At 39.4% G+C, this 19,066-nt stretch overlaps 1 protein-coding gene across 50 annotated transcripts in view; it reads left to right on the forward strand.

Annotated features, from left to right (window-relative positions):
* LOC129023809 (ras-related protein Rab-40A-like) overlaps positions 1–19,066 on the forward strand; it is a 194,516-nt gene that overhangs the window by 87,833 nt on the left and 87,617 nt on the right. For 40 of the 50 annotated variants that reach the window (XR_010125408.1, XR_010125410.1, XR_010125407.1 and 37 more), the window contains one exon: positions 8,313–8,423. The exons of the other annotated variants lie outside the window; for them this stretch is intronic. The gene's annotated coding sequence lies outside the window, so the exon portion shown is untranslated. The remainder of the gene's footprint in view (positions 1–8,312; positions 8,424–19,066) is intronic. 50 annotated transcript variants of the gene reach the window in all.

The raw sequence follows: 19,066 nt of genomic DNA on the forward strand, positions 1-19,066 counted from the left end.
GTGTTTAGGGCTATGAACTTTCCTCTTAGCACCACCTCTGCTGTATCCCAGAGGTTTTGATAGGCTATGTCACTATTGTCGTTCACTTTGAAGAATTCTTAAATTTCCATCTTGATTTCATTTTTGACCCAATGATCATTCAGGAACAGGTTATTTAATTTCCATGTATTTGCATGGTTTTGAAGGTTCCTTTTGGAGTTGATTTTCAGTTTTATTCCACTGTGGTCTGAGAGAGTACTTGTTATAATTTCAATTTTCTTAAATTTATTGAGGCTCATTTTGTGGTGTATCATATGGTCTATCTTGGAGTTTATCTTGGTCTACCTTGTGTTTTTTTAAATTGTATTTTTGTTTTATAGGTCCTGTGAGATTTATGCTTTAAAGAGGTTCTGTTTTGATGTGTTTCCAGGATTTGTTTCAAGATTTAGAGCTCCTTTTAGCAGTTCTTGTAGTGCTGGCTTGGTAGTGTCAAATTCTCTGTTAAATAGAATGTATATTCTGTGGTTGTTAAATGGAATGTTCTGTAAATATATGTTAAGTCCATTTGTTCTAGGGTATAGTTTCAATCCACTGTTTGTTGACTTTCTGTCTTGATGACCTGTCTAGTGCTATCAATGGAGTATTGAAGTCCCCCACTATTATTGTGTTGCTGTCTATCTCATTTCTAAGGTGTAGTAGTAATTGTTTTATAAATTTGGGAGCTCCAGTGTTAGGTGCATATATACTTAGGATTGTGATAGTTTCCTGTTGGACAAGGCCTTTTATAGTTACATATTGTCCCGCTTTGTCTTTTGTAACTGCTGTTACTTTAAAGTTTTTTTGTCTGATATAAGGATAGCTACTCCTGCTCACTTTTGGTCTCCATTTGTGTGGAATGTCTTTTTCCACCCCTTTACCTTAAGTTTATATGAGTCCTTACGTGTTAGGTTGGTCTCTTGAAGGCAGCAGATAGTTGGTTGGTGAATTCTTATCCATTCTGCAATTCTGTATCTTTTAAGTGAAGCATTTAGGCCATTTATATTCAAGATTAGTATTAAGATGTGAGGTACTATTCCATTCATCGTGCTATTTTTTTTTCCTGTATACATTGTGTTTTTTTTTAAATTGTATTTTTGTTTTATAGGTCCTGTGAGATTTATGCTTTAAAGAGGTTCTGTTTTGATGTGTTTCCAGGATTTGTTTCAAGATTTAGAGCGCCTTTTAGCAGTTCTTGTAGCACTACAAATTCTCTCAGCATTTGTTCATCTGAAAAAGACTGTATCTTTCTTTCATTTATGAAGCTTAGTTTCACTGGATACAAAATTCTTGGCTGATAATTATTTTGTTTAAGGAGGCTGAAGATAGGACCCTAATCCCTTCTAGCTTGTAGGGTTTCTGCTGAGAAATCTGCTGTTAATCTGATAGGTTTTCCTTTATAGGTTACCTGACGCTTTTGCCTCACAGCTCTTAAGATTCTTTCCTTCATCTTAATTTTAGATAACATGAGGCCAGTGTGCCTAGGCGATGATCTTTTTGCAATGAATTTCCCAGGTGTTCTTTGAGCTTCTTGTATTTGGATGTCTAAGTTTCTAGTAAGGCGTGGGAAGTTTTCCTCAATTATTCCCCCAAATCTGTTTTCCAAACTTTTAGATTTCTCTTCTTCCTCAGGAACATGGATTATTCTTAGGTTTAGTTGTTTAACATAATCCCAGACTTCTTGGAGACTTTGTTCATTTTTTTAATTATTTTTTCTTTGTTTTTGTTGGATTGGGTTAATTCGAAAACCTTGTCTTTGCATTCTGAAGTTCTTTCTTCTGCTTGTTCAATTCTGTTACTGAGAATTTTCAGAGCATTTTGCATTTCTCTAAGTGCGTCCATTATTTCCTGAAATAATTTCCTTTTGATTGTTTTTTATTTATGCTATCTATTTCACTGAAGATTTTTTCCCTCGTTTCTTGTATCACTTTTTTGATTTCCTTAAATTGGACTTCACCTTTCTCTGGTGAATCTTTGATTAGCTTAAAAACTGACCTTCTGAATTCTTTTTCAGGTAAATCAGGGATTTCTTCTTGGTATGGATCCATTGCTGGTGAGCTAGTGTGATTTTTGGGGGTTGTTAAAGAACCTTCTTTTGTCATATTACTATAATTGTTTTTCTGGTTCCTTCTCATTTAGGTAGGCTCTGTCAGAGGGAAGGTCTAGGGTTCAAGGCTGTTGTTCAGATTCTTTCGTCCCCTGGGGTGTTCTCTTGATGTAGTACTCTCCCTTTTCCTAGGGATATGGCTTCCTGAGAGCTGAGCTGTAGTGATTGTTATCTCTCTTGGGCATCTAGGCATCTAGCCACCTAGCAGGCTCAGGCTGGAACCAGGGGTTGTCTGCACAGAGTCCTGTGATGTGAACCATCTGCAGGTCTCTCAGCTGTGGATACCAGCACCTGCTCCAGTGGAGGTGGCAGGGGGCTAAAATGGATTCTGTGAGGGTCCTTGGTTTTGGTTGTTTAATGCGCTATTTTTTGCTGGTTGGCCTCCTGCCAGGAGGTGGTGCTTTGAAGAGAGCATCAGCTGTGGTAGTATAGGGAGGATCAGGTGGGTAGGGCCCTAGAATTCCCAAGAGTATATGCCCTTTGTCTTCAGCTACCAGTGTGGGAAGGGAAGGACCATCAGGTGGGGGCAGGGCTAGGCGTGTCTGAGCTCAGACTCCCCTTAGGCTGTTCTTGCAGCTGCTGTGGGGGATGGGAATGTGGTTCCTAGGTCAATGGAGTTAAATTCCCAGGAGGATTATGGCTGCCTCTGCTGTGTCTTGCAGGTTGTCAGGGAAGCAGGGGAAAGCTGACAGTCACAGGCCTCGCCCAGCTCCCATGCAACCCAAGAGGCTGGTCTCACTCCCACCATGGTTCCCCAGCAGCACCAAGTGTGTTTCCAGGCAGTGGGTGAGCAGGGCTGAGAACTTGCCCCAGGCTACCAGCCTCCCAGGTGCGAAAGCAAGCTGGGCTTTCATGCCTCCTTTCCTGTGGCATCTGTACACCAGATTCATGCCTTCCCCTGAGTTCTGGCCAGGAGACTTCACATTCGGTTGGAATTGTTACAAAGTTCAACTGGAGTTCAACTGGAGGTTTCCTTCTCCCTGTGGTCTTTTCCCAGTAGCTCTGGTAGCCCTCCCCAAGGACTTCTGTGAGACAAGGCAGAAATAGCTTCCTAGGGGACCCAGGGAGCCCACAGGGTTTTTTCTCCTGCTTCCTCTACCCCTGTATTTCGCTCGGCTTTCTGAATTGACTCAGCTCCAGGTGAGGTCAGAATCTTTTTCCATGGTCTAGTCTTTCAGGTTCCCCAGTGAGGGTGTGTGTTCGGGGGTGGATGATCCCCCTTTCCCACTTCCATAGCTTGGGCACTCACAGTATTTGGGGTGTCTCCTGGGTCCTGCAGGAACAATCTCCTTCTTTCAGAAGGTCTTTGGGTTCTCTCAGCTTTCCTTGTTTATTTCTGCAGTAGTTCTGGAGCAAAAGTACACGATGCGAGTCTCCACACACTGCTCTGTCTGTCCACGTGGGAGCTACAATCTAGTCTTGCCTCCCATCCACCATGATCCCTCTGGAATTTCTTATTGAGCCCCAAGAAGAAATAGTACAGAAGAGCCAGGAATATTAATGGGCCAGCTGGACTGAAGATGAGAATCATTAACCTTGTACCCCAGCTGCAAAACCCATCAACTGACCACAGGTCTTTGAGAAAGCCCCTTCCCTTTGTTGGCCTCAGCCCAAACGCAGAGGAGCACTCAGTGTAGAAACAGTGTAGAAACAGTGATTAGAGGTGTGGGTTTTGGGGTGAGAAGTTTCTGAATTTGACCCTGGGAACCATCATTTTTTGGTTGTATGATCTATAGTAAGCAATTAATCTATTAATACCATATACCTTATAATTGTTAGCATATTTTATTATTCATTTTAACTATCAAAAGGGTGAATAATAGGAGCAGGAATACATGGCCAGGTATTATGTTTCATGAACCTATAATAAATTAACTGTTGGACAGTGATACATAGATTAAAGGAAGTCTATACTCATGAGCAGACCCAAACATATCATATTATTCAGTATGTTACCTGTATGCCATTTCCAATCAGATGCATTGTTTAAGAATTGAGGCCGGATCAACTGGTAAAGGGTTCATTGGGAAGCAAATTTGGGGCAAGGCATGGTGGCTCTTCCCTGTGATCACAGAACTTTGGGAGGCCGAGGTGAGAGGATTCCTTGAGCCCGGGAGTTCAAGATGAGCCTGAACAACATAGTGAGATCCCATCTCTACAAAAAATTTTTTAAAATTAGGCAGGAGTGGTGGCACACGGCTGTAGTCCCAGCTACTCAGGATGCTGAGGTGGGAGGACTGCTTGGGCCCAGGAAGTCAAGTCTGCAGTGAGCTGTGATCACACCACTGTACTACAGCGTGGGTGACAGAGCAAGAACCTTTAAAAAAAAAAAAAAAAAAAGCAAAGTTGCATCATATCTTTTACCTTGTAATTTAACCAGAATGCCTCATCCACATGTTAGTACTTAAGGTAAAAGGAGAACTAAAATAACAAAAAATACAGTGTACTAAACTATACATATGGTATTTTAATTATTATATGAGTTGTATATGTAATGCATGTACAGTGTGCATGTGCATACATGTATACACAAATCCCAAAGAACATAGCCCAATGTTAATTTCAACCATGATAGAATTAATTTAATTTAATTTTTTTTGACACAGAGTCTTGCTGTGTTACGCAGGCTGGAGTACAGTGGCGTGATCTCGGATCACAGCAGCTTCTGCCTCCCGGGTTCAGTTGATTCTCCTGCCTCAGCCTTCCGAGTAGATGGGATTACAGGTGTGAGACACCTGACATCCTGAGTAGCTGGGACTACAGCCGTGTGCCACCACTTCTACCCAATTTTTAATTTTTTTTTTTGGTAGAGATGGAATCTCACTATGTTGTTCAGGCTCATCTCGAACTCCCGGGCTCAAGGAATCCTCCCACCTCGGCCCCCCAAAGTTCTGTGATCACAGGCAGGAGCCACCGTGCCTTGCCCTAAATTTGCTTCCCAATGAACCCTTTACCAGTTGATCAGCCTCAATTCTTAAACAATGCAGCTGATTGGAAATGGCATACATGTAACATATTAACCACTCAGCTAATTTTTTTTTTTTTTGTATTTTTAGTACAGACAGGTTTTGCTGTATTGGCCAGGCTGGTGGTCTCGAACTCCTGGCTTCAAGTGATCCACCTGCCTCAGCCTCCCTAAGTGCTGGGATTACAGGCGTGAGCCACTGCTCCCAGTCTATGATGGGACTGGTATTTTTAACTTCTCCACTTGGCTCAATATTAAGCCTTTGCTGAGTATGGATTATACTTATGAAAAAAAACACTATATCCCTTAAAACCCCTGCTACTTATGAAATATTTCAGATAAAGAGTATAGAGAACTATAAAATTAATCCAGGTTAAGAAAAACTTTACTCCTCCGTGACCCTTTCTTGACTCCTAGAAATAATCAATATCCAGAATGCCGTATTTATTCCACTTTTTTTTTATTACTTTACTACATGTGAGAGCGTCCCTGGACAAAATATAGTATTCTTTTGCATATTTGTCTTCATACAACCACACACACACATTAATACTATAGGTGTTCTTGTCCTCCAACTAGCTAATTTAACATTGTATGTCTATATGTACACACACACACAAACTTGATTCTTATACTCAAGAGAGCATTGTGAGGAGTTCAAGGGGAAACCCTCCTCCAGATCCCAGCACAGTTTTTGACACATTATTCACAGCACCAATGTTTGCTTCCTTCTCATCCCAACTGTGCTGAGATGTTATTTCTTTACACATTCACTTCTAATTTTACCATTAAGTATTCTTTTTGTCTGCATTCTTTTAGTTTACATTGTGGTTCTTTATCAGACTTTCTGAATTGAATGTTTAACTCATTTTCATTTTTATTGATATAGGTATTTAATGCTTTAAAATAGTCTCTGATAGCTACTCTAGCTAAATTTGTACATGCTCTGTTTTCATTATGATTATATGCACCAAATTCTGCAATTTTAATCTATTTCCATTTGGGTGCAAGTTTTGTTTAATAGCCTCAGATAGAATCAATTTTCATGAATGATCCATGTTTATATGAAAAGTAGGTGTGTTGCCTAATATTAGGCTTCACAATTTAGAATAAGTGTATCTGTAAGATCTATCCTTGGAATTATGTTGCTTAAGTCTTCTCTACAGTTGTTAAATTTTTCTCCACCTGAACGTTTTTGGATTATAGGAAATGTGGTAGAATTTCTATTATTAAACGGTGTGCTTCTTCCTACTTCTCTTTGCACTACTGTAGTTTTTGCTCTATCAATATTTTTACCACATGACTGCATATATAAGTATTAGTAGCTCCCATCTTCCTCGTGAATTGTAGCCTTTGACTTTATCAACTGTTTTTTTGTCTCTTTAAATCCATTTTGGTCTCAGTTTTTTTCTTTTAATTATCAAGACTGTAACCCTTACTTTCTTTATATTGTCAACTGCCTAGTGTATATTTATCCTTACATTTTTAACCTATATGAATATATTTGTTTTACGTGTATCACTTGGAAAACACAGCTTTGGATTTTTCTTCAATAGGCAATCTGAAATACTTTTCTTTTAATAGATGAGTTAAGCCAATTTATTATTATTGATATGATTGATGTCTTTGCTCATTTGTGTTCAATTCTGTTGTATTGCTTTTAAACACTGAAATTGTATAGTCTTTCACTAGTTCATGTTTATTTGCTATCTATATTTAGTATTTCGAATGGTTAATACATAATATCCTTGATATGGAAGAAGTCTTAATAATGAGTAGAAAAATCATCAAAAGATATGAACAGATAATTCACATAAAATGCAATATACATAGTCACTAAGCTTTCAAAAATATACCAAATTACAATAATTCTGCCTGTCACGGGCTGCCAGTGTGCACTAGAGGTATCTCATGTTTCATCTTATGGATGCCCCAGAGTAGAGGATTTTACTGTCTTCTTTTACACTTATCAGTTTTATTCTGACAGAATTAGAGTCATTCTATATGTAAATTCATACGCCAGGTTTTAAGTGAGGAATTTTTTTTTGCTCCATGCAAACACGTCTGTGGAGAAGTTTGACAATGGTGGTACGGTGGTGCCCCCTCGTGACTGAAGCCTGAACTGCATGCAGCTTGAACATCACAGTAGGAAAGTGGGAGGGAGGAGTTGTGGCCCAAGCCCGCCCTACAGAGTTTTCTAGAAGTCTGAGTGGAAAATTGGGCATTCCCAGTGTATAGGAATACTGACAGCCTCCATTTAAAAAATGGAGCTTTTTACTATGTGGAAGAGAAAACTATGTCAGAATAATAAATATATATTTTTAAATGCTTTGAGACATATGGATAAATAGCTGGAGACCTGGGTAAGCTAAAATGGATGCAGATCTTTTATCATCTTCGTAACCCAAGTTTGCCCTTATTATAACCATCTTTTCATGGAAACATACGTCTGTGATAACATTTTAAAATACTTAAACACAAAATCTCACTTTTTTTTTTTTTGGACTGTGTATTTCATTGTGTGGATACCCTCAAATTTATTTCACTAGTATTATAGCAATGAAAATTTAGTTCCCTTACCATTTCTATGACCAAAAATAATGTACTTAACGCCATGCTCATGTATATGCAAATATGTTTGTAAGCATTTATTTATAATAAGTTCCTAAAAGTTTCATTTTAAAACCCTTTGAACAATAACATTTTATATTAATAATGAACTCAAAATACTATTACTAATTTATGTTACCTATATCACAGTATGAAAGTACCTGTTTCTCCACACATTAGAAATAATGAGAATCATTAATTTGGTGCACAAGAAGTCATCTCTCATCATTACTTTCATTATAACTCGTTTTTGTTGCCTTCTGGAATTCCATCCTATGGATGTAACATAATCAATTTTCACAACTTCTTGTTATTCAGACTGTCCTGATATTTCCTATTATCTACACTGTGTGGATGGCATCTTTTCAGAGTCTGTGCACTGCTGAAGGGCACAGTTACGGGCACAGTTCCTGTGGCTATTTGCGCTAGTGAGTTGAATGTGTCTTCCTTGAGTCCAGCAAGCTGTCTTAGGAGAAATGTAACACAACATGATAAATGTCTCAGTTTGTGTGAGTGTGTGTGTGTGTGTGTGTGTATATGTGTGTGCTGACAACCACATTTCCCTCTGCCCTTTCGTGGGTTTGTGTCTCATTTGGTCTCTCTTCCCAAATTCAGGCTCAGAAGTGACAAAAGAGAATTATCAGGATGGCAGTCCTTATAACCAGATGCTTATCAACATTCTTCACTACATTCTGAAGATGAATTTCTACAAGGGAAATTGTTTATGTAAGTGGTGTGTACCCTTTGATATGTATTGACATAGTGGCACACATAGTTGTGCCATTTAGACTCCCCAATAGGTCGGCCACAGAGGACTGAAGAAATTAGTTAATGCCGACATCCTATCACATAGGGTGGGTCCTGGACTCCATCATGGACCTGCTGTCATGCCATTGCCACAATTGGAAGACGTGGAAGTGATCAGATGCAATCAAATTTTGTGCACAAGCACAACCTGATGTAGCGATGAGGGGAAGGGGGAAGAGGAATGATCATTGCTTGGAGTTACAGGACAGAGGCAGCAGGGCTAGGACACAGGCACTCTTTTATATGCATTCTTTTGTTTTTTTAGACGGAGTATCGCTTTGTTGCTAGGCTGGAGTGCAGTGGTGTGATCTCGGCTCACTGCAACCTCTGCCTCCTGGGTTCAAGCAATTCTCCTGCCTCAGCCTCCCAAGTAGCTGGGACTGCAGGCACGCACCACCACGCCCAGCTAATTTTTTGTATTTTTAGTATAGTCAGGGTTTCACCATGTTGGCCAGGATGGTCTCGATCTCTTGAGCTCATAATCCGCCTGCCTTGACCTCCCAAAGTGCTGGGATTGCAGGTGTCAGCCACCACGCCCGGCCCTATATGCATTCATTTTTATATAAAACATATGCATCAATTCTTTTGTATGAAAACGTTTGGTCATTACTGTGGTACAACAAAAGACCAGGTCAGTACCATATTTTTTTTTTCACATTTACACAGATTTTTATTTTGTTTTAGACATTGTCTTACACACAATAGACATTCAGTATTTGTTGAAATTAATGAAAGAAAAGAGAAACATGAAAAGGGTCTGAGAAGACAATAATCTGCTTTTTAATTTATAGACGGCAATTAGGTCAAACAATTATAACAATGATGACAAAGAACCATATCTGAGGTACGCTCAAAACCTTATGAGGGTTATTTGCCAGTTTTCCTGGCTATTTCTACACCCCTTGATCTCTAGTGAATGTTTCTACTTACAACTACATATTTTATAAGTTTTGCCTACTGTATTTCAATCAATGCTGTAAAAAATGAAGAGAGTCTTTTTGGTTCAAATTTGGTTTTTAGTTAATTATGTGATGTGTATATGATTTTCGTTACCTTTTCTGTATAGATATCAGGAGAATCGAAAATATGTTGATGGTGGAATTGTGGTGTGACATTTTTACTGACTACTACTCTGTAAAAGTTTTATCTGTGAGCTCTATGGGTTGTTCCTGGCTTTTGAAAATTTACTTTAAGGAAGTGTTTTTGGAAATGGATTATAAGTATACAAGTATGCCATCTTATGTATTTGCAACTGTCTAAAATGTTATGATACTTTCCTTCCTCCCTGCAATCTGGCATTCATCCATTCAAGACATTTTAATTGAACTCTTACAATGTTCTTAATACTATGATAAGCCCTGAAGGTAAACTGTGACTAAAAATGTTGCAGGATAAAATACAGGATTCCTAGTTAAATTTGAATTTTAGATAAACAACATTCTTATACTAAAAATTATTCTGTGTTTATCTGAAATTCAAATTTAGCTGAGTGTCCTGTAATTTTTTATTTTATTTGTTTACTTGTTTGTCTGTGATAAATATGGCAGCCCTAGTAAAAATAAATATAGCCCCTGATTTATTCTAATTTGCTCTTCGGTTGGCAAGGAAGGCACTAATCAAATAATCCTGCAGATAAATGAAAAATTGCAACTGAGATAAGTATGAACAAGAATAAATTCAAAGCTGAAGAAGAAGAAAATAATTGGAAGAGAAACCTTGTCAGAAAGGGGACTTCGAAGAAAACTTCTCTATGGAAGTGTCAATGGACCCACAATACAGTGGAGAAGGAAAGAGATGCTCTGGCACTCTTTCTTTTAAATGACAGTTTTATATTCAACTTTAATGGTACAAGCAGTAGAAAGCCTGGCTGCTCACAGAGATGCAGAAAACACTCAAAGCCTTGTTTCAGGACCCACCCACTATCTTTCCCATTTGGCATCTGACTCATAATGAAGCCAGAGGCTGCAAGTTTTAGACGTATGCAAAGGTGGTACATTTCAATATTCAATTCCAATTAATATGGATATTTTCTGGGGTCAGAGAAGGAAAGGTTATTTGTCCCATCAGGCCACTGGCCTTTGCTCCTACCAGAAGTGAGTGGAACCATGCCTCTTTTTAAATAGCAGGGAAGACTTTTTCAGCACAGGCTGGTGGAAAGACACAAATCTATCTACTAACCTGGGAGCTGTCAGACAGGAATGTTGCAAGTGACTACACCCTGCAGTGCCTCTGGCAGGATTAGGACTCTCAAACTTTCCCAATAGCCCAGCTTGTGATTCCTTCTTGCTTTCCAAGTTTCCATATGCATGCAGTATTTAAAAATGGTCTTGGACAGTTTGTATTAATTACTCAGATTTTGAATATGCTTATTGTTTATCATCATTATAATAACAGTCCTACCTCAGGTTTATATGTTTATTCCCATATATTTGGGTTCCTTTAATTATCTTATGTATTTTTATGATGTCTACAAAGTAAAAGGGGAATGGGAGTCATTATACCAATTTTTATGGATGCGGGAACCTGAGCATAGCCTCTGTAAATAAGTTGCTAAAGTCATTTTTCTGATACAGTCCACAACCAGATTGACTGCTTACCTAGACTCTTAGCTTTGTCTGGAGCTGTATCAAGCTAGTTAGAAGTGCAAAGTCCAAATTTATTGACTGAAAAAATCTTGAAAAGGTAGTACTAAATATAAATAAATAAGTCACAAAATATGCAGCCAATTAGATTAAACTCATCAAAAATAAACTGACATCTGCTTTTTTTGCTTCCATTTGCTTGGTAAATATTCCTCCTTCCCTTTATGTCAAGCCTATGTGTGCCTTTGCACGTGAGATGGGTCTCCTGAATACAGCACACCAATGGGTCTCAACTCTTTATCCAATTTTCCAGTCTGTGTCTTTTCATTGAGGCATTTAGCCTGTTTACATTTAAGGTTAATATTGTCATGTGTGAATTTGATCCTGTCATTATGTTAGCTGGTTATTTTGCCCATTAATTGATGCAGTTTCTTCCTAGCCTCGATGGTCTTTACAATTTGGCATGTTTTTGCAGTGACTGGTACCGGTTGTTCCTTTCCATGTTTAGCGCTTCCTTCAGGAGCTCTTGTAGGGCAGGCCTGGTGGTGACAAAATCTCTCAGCATTTGCTTGTCTGTAAAGTATTTTATTTCTCCCTCACTTATGAAGCCTAGTTTGGCTGGATATGAAATTCTGGGTTGAAAATTCTTTTCTTTAAGAATGTTGAATATTGGCCCCCACTCTCTTCTGGCTTGTAGAGTTTCTGCCAAGGGGTCAGCTGTTAGTCTGATGGGCTTCCCTTTGTGGGTAACCCGACCTTTCTCTCTGGCTGCCCTTAACATTTTTTCCTTCATTTCAACTTTGGTGAATCTGACGATTATGTGTCTTGGGGTTGCTCTTCTCGAGGAGTATCTTTGTGGTGTTCTCTGTATTTCCTGAATTTGAATGTTGGCCTGCCTTGCTAGGTTGGGGAAGTTCTCCTGGATAATATCCTGCAGAGTGTTTTCCAACTTGGTTCTATTCTCCCCATCACTTTCAGGTACACAGTCAAATGTAGGTTTGGTCTTTTCACATAGTCCCATATTTCTTGGAGGCTTTGTTCATTCCTTTTCATTTTTTTTCTCTAATCCTGTCTTCATGCTTTATTTCATTAAGTTGATCTTCAATCCCTGATACCTTTCTTCCGCTTGATCGATTCAGCTGTTGATACTTGTGTATGCTTCACGAAGTTCTTGTGATGTGTTTTTCAGCTCCATCAGGTCATTTATGTTCTTCTCTAAACTGGTTATTCTAGTTAGCAATTCCTCTAACCTTTTTTCAAGGTTCGTAGCTTCCTTGCATTGAGTTAGAACATGCTCATTTAGCTTGGAGAAGTCTGTTATTACCCACCTTCTGAAGCCTACTTCTGTCAATTCGTCAAATGCATTCTCTGTCCAGTTTTGTTCTGTTGCTGGCGAGGAGTTGTGATCCTTTGGAGGAGAAGAGGCATTCTGGTTTTTGCAATTTTCAGCCTTTTTGCGCTGGTTTCTCCCCATCTTTGCAGATTTATCTACCTTTGGTCTTTGTTGTTGGTGACCTATGGATGGAGTTTTGGTGTGGACGTCCTTTTTGTTGATGTTGATACTATTCCTTTCTGTTTGTTAGTTTTCCTTCTAACAGGCCCCTCTGCTGCAGGTCTGCTGGAGTTTGCTGGCAGTCCACTCCGGACCCCATTTGCCTGGGTATCACCAGTGGAGGCTGCAGAACAGCAAAGACTGCTGCCTGTTCCTTCCTCTGGAAGCTTCATCCCAGAGAGGCACCCGTCAGATGCTAGCTGGAGTTCTCCAGTATGAGGTGTCTGTTGACCCCTGCTGGGAGGTTTCTCCCAGTCAGGAGGCACGGAGATCAGGGACCCACTTGAGGAGGCAGTCTCTCCCTTAGCAGAGCTCGAGTGTTATGCTGGGAGATCTGCTACTCTTTTCAGAGCTGGCAGGCAGGAACATTTAAGTCTGCCAAAGCTGTACCCACAGCCACCCCTTCCCCCAGGTGCTCTGTCCCAGGGAGATGGGAGTTTTATCTATAAGCCCCTGACTGGGGCTGCTGCCTTTTTTTCAGAGATGCCCTGCCCAGAGAGGAGGAATCTAGAGAGGCGGTCTGGCTACAGCGGCTTTGCCAAGCTGCAGTGGGCTCCACCCAGTTCGAACTTTCCTGTGTCTTTGTTTATGCTGTGAGGGGAAAACCGCCTACTCAAGCCTCAGTAATGACGGACACCCATCCCCCCACCAAGCTGGAGCATCCCAGGTGGACTTCAGACTGCTGTGCTGGCAGCAAGAATTTCAAGCCAGTGGATCTTAGCTTGCTGGGCTCCATGGGAGTGGGATCCACTGAGCTAGACCACTTGGCTCCCTGGCTTCAGCCCCCTTTCCAGGGGAGTGAACAGTTCTGTCTCGCTGGCATAGTGCATAAAAATATGTAGTGCCATATTTTTAAACAGCTTTCTTGCAATATACTTTACAGACAATGAAATTAACCCATTTTAAGGGTAAAATTTGATGAATTTTAGTAAATGTGTAGAGTTGTGCTACCATCACCATAATTAAGCTTTTAACATTTCCATTACCTCAAAAAGTCCTGTCGTGCTTGAATACAGTTAATTCCTGCTTCAGCCTTGGCAATCACAAATGTTTTCTGTGTCTATGTATTTGCCTGTTTAGATGTTTTATATAAATGGAATCATACAATATTTGTTCTTTATTGTTTGGCTTCCTTCACCTGGTTATGGTATATAGTCAAGGTTCATCCATGGTGTAGCATGTGTCATAATGTCATTCTTTCTAATGGCTGAAAAATCTTGTATGAATAGACTACATTTTTTATCCATTTATCTGTTGATAGTCATTTGGATTATTTCTAGTTGTTGGCTAATATGAATGACAATTCGACATACATTTGTGTACAAGTTTTCAGGTAGACTTATGTTTTCATTTCTCTTGAGTATGTACCTAAGAGTGGAATTGCTGGTAACTCCCTGCTTATCCATTTGAGGAACTGCCAGATGTCTTTCATGACCCTGACAGTCATGAGGAGTACAGGCTTAGCCAGTTATTCTTATTGTGATCAGACCAGGATTATGTGTTTTGAGAAAGAATACCATTGAGTTGAAGTGCCCTTCTTGTAACATTATATCTGGTAGTCAGGATGCCTACTTAATGTCACTGGTGATGTTAAACTTCATCATTTAATTAAGGTGGGGTTTGTCAAGTTTCTCTAGTGTACAGAAACTATTTTCCATGTGACTAGAGAGCATTTGGGAGAAGGAAAACACTCCCACGTTTCTAATTTCACTGTGAGTCAGTGTCATTTCTGTGTGGTGGAATGAGTGCCCTGATGGTGCTGGGGAAGGGAAGAAGGGGATTCCACCATTTCTTTTCTTTTTTTTTTTTTTTTATTATTATACTTTAAGTTTTAGGGTACATGTGCACAACGTGCAGGTTTGTTACATATGTATATATGTGCCATGTTGGTGTGCTGCACCCATTAACTCGTCATTTAGCATTAGGTATATCTCCTAATGCTATCCCTCCCTCCTCACCCCACCCCACAACAGTCCCCGGAGTGTGATGTTCCCCTTCCTGTGTCCATGTATTCTCATTGTTCAATTCCCACCTATGAGTGAGAACATGCGGTGTTTGGTTTTTTGTCCTTGCAATAGTTTGCTGAGAATGATGGTTTCCAGCTTCATCTGTGTCCCTACAAAGCACATGAACTCTTCATTTTTTATGGCTGCATAGTATTCCATGGTGTATATGTGCCACATTTTCTTAATCCAGTCTATCATTGTTGGACATTTGGGTTGGTTCCAAGTCTTTGCTATTGTGAATAGTGCCGCAATAAACATACATGTGCATGTGTCTTTATAGCAGCATGATTTATAATCCTTTGGGTATATACTCAGTAATGGGATGGCTGGATCAAATGGTATTTCTAGTTCTAGATCCCTGAGGAATTGCCACACTGACTTCCACAATGGTTGAACTAGTTTACAGTCCCACCAACAGTGTAAAAGTGTTCCTATTTCTCCACATCCTCTCCAGCACCTGTTGTTTCCAGACTTTTTAATGATCGCCATTCTAACTGGTGTGAGATGGTATCTCATTGTGGTTTTGATTTGCATTTCTCTGATGGCCGGTAATGATGAGCATTTTTTCATGTGTCTTTTGGCTGCATAAATGTCTTCTTTTGAGAAGGATCTGTTAATATACTCTGCTCACTTTTTGATGGGTTTTTTTTTTCTTGTAAATTTGTTTGAGTTCATTGTAGATTCTAGATATTAGCCCTTTGTCAGATGAGTAGATTGCAAAAATTTTCTCCCATTTTGTAGGTTGCCTGTTCACTTTGATGGTAGTTTCCTTTGCTGTGCAGAAGCTCTTTAGTTTAATTAGATCCCATTTGTCAATTTTGGCTTTTGTTGCCATTGCTTTTGGTGTTTTAGACATGAAGTCCTTGCCCATGCCTATGTCCTGAATGGTATTGCCTAGGTTTTCTTCTAGGGTTTTTATGGTTTTAGGTCTAACATGTAAGTCTTTAATCCATCTTGAATTAATTTTTGTATAAGGTGTAAGGAAGGAATCCAGTTTCAGCTTTCTACATATGGCTAGCCAGTTTTCCCAGCACCATTTATTAAATAGGGAATCCTTTCCCCATTGCTTGTTTTTCTCAGGTTTGTCAAAGATCAGATGGTTGTAGATATGCGGCATTATTTCTGAGGGCTCCGTTTTGTTCCATTGATCTATATCTCTGTTTTGGTACCAGTACCATGCTGTTTTGGTTACTGTAGCCTTGTAGTATAGTTTGAAGTCAGGTAGCATGATGCCTCCGGCTTTGTTCTTTTGGCTTAGGATTGACTTGGCGATGCGGGCTCTTTTTTGGTTCCATATGAACTTCAAAGTAGTTTTTCCAATTCTGTGAAGAAAGTCATTGGTAGATTGATGGAGATGGCATTGAATCTATAAATTACCTTGGGCAGTATGGCCATTTTCATGATATTGATTCTTCCTACCCATGAGCATGGAATGTTCTTCCATTTGTTTGTATCCTCTTTTATTTCATTGAGCAGTGGTTTGTAGTTCTCCTTGAAGAGGTCCTTCACATCCCTTGTAAGTTGGATTCCTAGGTATTTTATTATCTTTGAAGCAATTGTGAATGGGAGTTCACTCATGATTTGGCTCTCTGTTTGTCTGTTATTGGTATATAAGAATGCTTGTGATTTTTGTACATTGATTTTGTATCCTGAGACTTTCCTGAAGTTGCTTATCAGCTTAAGGAGATTTTGGGCTGGGACAGTGGGGTTTTCTCGATATACAATCATGTCATCTGCAAACAGGGACAATTTGACTTCCTCTTTTCCTAATTAAATGCCCTTTATTTCCTTCTCCTGCCTGATTGCCCTGGCCAGAACTTCCAACACTATGTTGAATAGGAGTGGTGAGAGAGGGCATCCCTGTCTTGTGCCAGTTTTCAAAGGGAATGCTTCCAGTTTTTGCCCATTCAGTATGATATTGGCTGTGGGTTTGTCATAGATAGCTCTTATTATTTTGAGATACTTCCCATCAATACCTAATTTACTGAGAGTTTTTAGCATGAAGGATTGTTGAATTTTGTCAAAGGCCTTTTCTGCATCTATTGAGATAATCATGTGGTTTTTGTCTTTGGTTCTGTTTATATGCTGGATTACATTTATTGATTTGCATATGTTGAAGCAGCCTTGCATCCCAGGGATGAAGCCCACTTGATCGTGGTGGATAAGCTTTTTGATGTGCTGCTGGATTCAGTTTGCCAGTATTTTACTGAGGATTTTTGCATCAATGTTCATCAGGGATATTGGTCGAAAATTCTCTTTTTTGGTTGCGTCTCTGCCAGGCTTTGGTATCAGGATGATGCTGGCGTCATAAAATGAGTTAGGAAGGATTCCCTCTTTTTCTATTGATTGGAATACTTTCAGAAGGAATGGTACCAACTCCTCCTTGTACCTCTGGTAGAATTCGGCTGTGAATCCATCTGGTCCTGGACTTTTTTTGGTTGGTAAGCTATTGATTATTGCCACAATTTCAGAGCTTGTTATTGGTCTATTCAGAGATTCAACTTCTTCCTGGTTTAGTCTTGGAAGGGTGTATGTGTTGAGGAATTTATCCATTTCTTCTAGATTTTCTAGTTTATTTGTGTAGAGTTGTTTGTAGTATTCTCTGATGGTAGTTTGTATTTCTGTGGGATCAGTGGTGATATCCCCTTTATCATTTTTTATTGTATCTATTTGATTCTTCTCTCTTTTCTTCTTTATTAGTCTTGCTAGCAGTCTATCAATTTTGTTGATCTTTTCAAAAAACCAGCTCCTGGATTCATTAATTTTTTGCAGGGTTTTTTGTGTCTCTATTTCCTTCAGCTCTGCTCTGATTTTAGTTATTTCTTGCCTTCTGCTAGCTTTTGAATGTGTTTGCTCTTGCTTTTCTAGTTATTTTAATTGTGACATTGGTGTCAATTTTGGATCTTTCCTGCTTTCTCTTGTGGGCATTTAGTGCTGTGAATTTCCCTCTACACACTCCTTTGAATGTGTCCCAGAGATTCTGGTATGTTGTGTCTTTGTTCTCGTTGGTTTCAAAGAACATCTTTATTTCTGCCTTCATTTTGTTATGTACCCAGTAGTCATTCAGGAAAAGGTTGTTCAGTTTCCATGTAGTTGAGTGGTTTTGAGTGTTTCTTAGTCCTGAGTTCTAGTTTGATTGCACTGTGGTCTGAGAGACAGTTTGTTATAATTTCTGTTCTTTTACATTTGCTGAGGAGTGCTTTACTTCCAACTATGTGGTCAATTTTGGAATAGGTGTGGTGTGGTGCTGAAAAAAATGTATGTTCTGTTGATTTGGGGTGGAGAGTTCTATTGATGTCTATTAGGTCCACTTGGTGCAGAGCTGAGTTCAATTCCTGGGTATCCTTGTGAACTTTCTGTCTCGTTGATCTGTCTAATGTTGACAGTGGGGTGTTAAAGTCTCCCATTATTATTGTGTAGGAGTCTAAGTCTCTTTGTAGGTCACTAAGGACTTGCTTTATGAATCTGGGTGCTCTTGTATTGGGTGCATATATATTTAGGATAGTTAGCTCTTCTTGTTGAATTGATCCCTTTACCATTATGTAATGGCCTTCTTTGTCTCTTTTGATCTTTGTTAGTTTAAAGTCTGTTTTATCAGAGACTAGGATTGTAACCCCTGCCTTTTTTTGTTTTCCATTTGCTTGGTAGATCTTCCTTCATCCCTTTATTTTGAGCCTACGTGTGTCTCTGCACGTGAGATGGGTTTCCTGAATACAGCACACTGATGGATCTTGAATCTTTATCTAATTTTCCAGTCTGTGTCTTTTAATTGGAGCATTTAGCCCATTTACATTTAAAGTTAATATTGTTATGTGTGTATTTGGTCCCGTCATTATGATGTTAGCTGGTTATTTTGCTCGTTAGTTGATGCAGTTTCTTCCTAGCCTTGATGGTCTTTACATTTTGGCATGTTTTTGCAGTGGCTGGTACCAGTTGTTCCTTTCCATGTTTAGTGCTTCCTTCAGGAGTTCTTGTAGGGCAGGCCTGGTGGTGACAAAATCTCTCAGCATTTGCTTGTCTGTAAAGTATTTTATTTCTCCTTCACTTATGAAGCTTAGTTTGGCTGGATATGAAATTCTGGGTTGAAAATTCTTTTCTTTAAGAATGTTGAATATTGGCCCCCACTCTCTTCTGGCTTGTAGAGTTTCCGCCCAGAGATCAGCTGTTAGTCTGATGGGCTTCCCTTTGTGGGTAACCCAACCTTTCTCTCTGGCTGCCCTTAACATTTTTTCCTTCATTTCAACTTTGGTGAATCTGACAATTATGTGTCTTGGAGTTGCTCTTCTCGAGGAGTATCTTTGTGGTGTTCTCTGTATTTCCTGAATCTGAATGTTGGCCTGTCTTGCTAGATTGGGGAAGTTCTCCTGGATAATATCCTGCAGAGTGTTTTCCAACTTGGTTCCATTCTCCCCGTCATTTTCA

The sequence above is a fragment of the Pongo pygmaeus genome, chromosome X (assembly GCF_028885625.2).
Source record: "Pongo pygmaeus isolate AG05252 chromosome X, NHGRI_mPonPyg2-v2.0_pri, whole genome shotgun sequence".
NCBI lineage: Eukaryota > Metazoa > Chordata > Mammalia > Primates > Hominidae > Pongo > Pongo pygmaeus.